This window comes from Dendropsophus ebraccatus, chromosome 12 (assembly GCF_027789765.1).
Source record: "Dendropsophus ebraccatus isolate aDenEbr1 chromosome 12, aDenEbr1.pat, whole genome shotgun sequence".
NCBI classification, from domain to species: Eukaryota; Metazoa; Chordata; class Amphibia; order Anura; family Hylidae; genus Dendropsophus; species Dendropsophus ebraccatus.
In genome coordinates this window covers 20,433,555-20,435,958 of record NC_091465.1, presented here as the reverse complement: position 1 = coordinate 20,435,958, position 2,404 = coordinate 20,433,555, and the positions used below count along the sequence as shown (strand labels likewise).

At 43.8% G+C, this 2,404-nt stretch overlaps 1 non-coding gene across 1 annotated transcript; it reads left to right on the top strand.

Moving 5' to 3' along the window:
* Positions 1-465: 465 nt before the first annotated feature.
* Positions 466-655, top strand: LOC138770169 (U2 spliceosomal RNA). Its single transcript, XR_011359421.1, has one exon. It is a non-coding gene; the product is annotated as a U2 spliceosomal RNA (small nuclear RNA).
* Positions 656-2,404: the final 1,749 nt, after the last annotated feature.

The following is a 2,404-nucleotide window of genomic DNA, read 5'->3' as shown; positions in this document are numbered from 1 at the left end:
GCTAAGATGCTTCTGCACCTTGATTGGAGTCACCAGGGGTAAATCCAGCTGATTGGACATGAGAGTCACAACCCTGTGGTATAGAAGATCTTACAGCTGACAATGCAGATCAGAGCAAACACAAAGCCATGAGGAGGAAAGAACAGCCTGTAGAGCTCAGAGACAGGATTGTGTGAAGGCAGAGATCTGGAGAAGGGGACAAAAACATTTCTGCTACACTTAAAGTTACCAAGAGCTCAGCGGCCTCCATAATTCTTATACAGAACAAGTTTGGAACAACCAGGACTCTTCCTAGAGTTGCTCTACCAAACAAAGTCATCAAGAAAGAAGGACTCAAGAGCCCAATAGTAACTCAATAGTAACCCAAGATCCTGTGTGCCAATGGGAGGAATGTTCGGAAGGTCACCACTGCAGCAATGTCACCAATCTGCGTGTAATGGCAGAGTGGCCATAAAGAAGTCTCTCATCGTTTCTCGGCCTTTTGGCTAAAATCAAGTGTAGTATCTGTTCTAATCAGTTTAATATCTGATACATCCCCTACCTGGGGACCATATATTACATGGATTTTTAGAACAGGGAGATAGAAAAGAGCTTGCTCTGTCCTCTCCAGGCATTGACATGGTATTACAGTGCTTCCAGGTTCAGTCCTCAAAAAAAAAAAAAAAAAAAAAAAAAGAGAGAGAGAGAGAATGTCGCCTGGAGTCTGCAAAAAAAAAAAACAAAACAAAAAAAAAAACACTGAGAATTGTGTCAGGAGGAAACCAGGTACTGCTCATCACCTGCCCAATACCATCCCTACAGTGAAGCAGCATCATACCGTGGGTGGAGAGGGAGACTCGGCCAAAGGTTTGACAACAAAACGATAGCTCAAAGCATACAGCCGAGATAGCGCAGGAACGGCTTAAGGTCCTATTACACCAAGCGATTGAGCAAATTTATTGTCCAGCACGGCCTATAATCTCCTGCAGTAAATGGTAAATGTTAAAACGCAACAATCAGTCAACATGCACAATGTCGGCTGATCGTTGTCTTTCAACATGTTGAAAGAAAATGATGTAGTTAGCGATGATCAGCTGGTGGCAGATCGCCACTCTCTTCTATGTTACCCGGATCGTCCTGGCAGCCCCTCCCGCAGCTTCCCATGACCCCCGGGAAGGAGGAGCTTGCTCCTTTAATATCAGCCTTTAGGTACAACTCTGTAAATGTCTTTGAGAGGCCCAGCTGGCACAGCCCTGACCCGAACTCAATGGAACATGTCTGGAGAGACCTGACAATGGCGTCCTCCGACAGTCCCCCTCCAACCTGACAAGGTGTGAAAATATCTGCAGAGAAGAATGGCAGAAAATCCCAAAATCCAACTGTAGAAACCTTGTGGTCTCATAGCCAAACAGACTTTAACTAAGTGCTAAGTAACTGCTCCAAATACTTTGGCCAATGCAAGATTTTAACCTTTTCTTAATAATAAATTAGCAAAAGTTTTAACAGCCTGTTCTTCCTTTGTCATTATGGGGTATTGAGTGCAGAATAACGGGGGAAAACTTTATTTTCCGCAGAAGGCCGCAACAAAGCAAAATGTGAAAAAGTGTTGGGTCTGAAAACTTTTCATATCTACTGTATATAGAAACAATGATTTATTACCCAAGTGAGGAACGGAATGTGAACTTACTGAAATAAGATATCTATAGTTAGCAGCAAGACCAGAACAGTCATAGCATAAGAATAGGTAATGCAATGTACACAATGAAGAATCAAACAGATCAGTGCTCCCCAACCTGTGGATCTCTAGCTGCTGCAGTACTACAAGCATCAGCATGCCCTGACAGTCTGTGTGACAGCTGATAGTGATGCTGCAAATGTAGTGTCCAGCTAGATGGATAGTGGGTGCTCTTGATATTAGGCTTGAAGACAATGAACAAGACACAGAAATAGATAAAACAACACGTATATAACTCTTCCAGTGCACAGTCTCTTGGAGCAAAGGAACAGCCTTTATGGAAAACAGGGTGTAAAAAGTCCCAAAACAGTTGATAATCCACCCGGAGCACAGAAAAGCAATTCTCCACTAAGGGATGCACACTGGTTTGCCCCTGGAGGATTTTGCAAAATATTAGTACTCACTGATCCGAGCTGCAATACCCACTGTGGGGTGCAGGTTCTTCAGGTAATTCTGTGAAGTGGCAGCCATGACAGCTTTAGGCCTAGCCCAAAGCCTTGACAGGCTCTAGATGTGCTATGGGCCCCCCATACATCTTCTCCTTACAGGCTCTTGTCTCTCTTGCGATCTCTGTTCTGCAATTCTACAGAATGGACTAGGAGTGATGTTCTGGGATGTGGAATGCTTTCTTTGCAGGAATTACTATACTCCAAGTGGTCCTGGTCAAAGCTTTATCATGGTGTGTGTTTT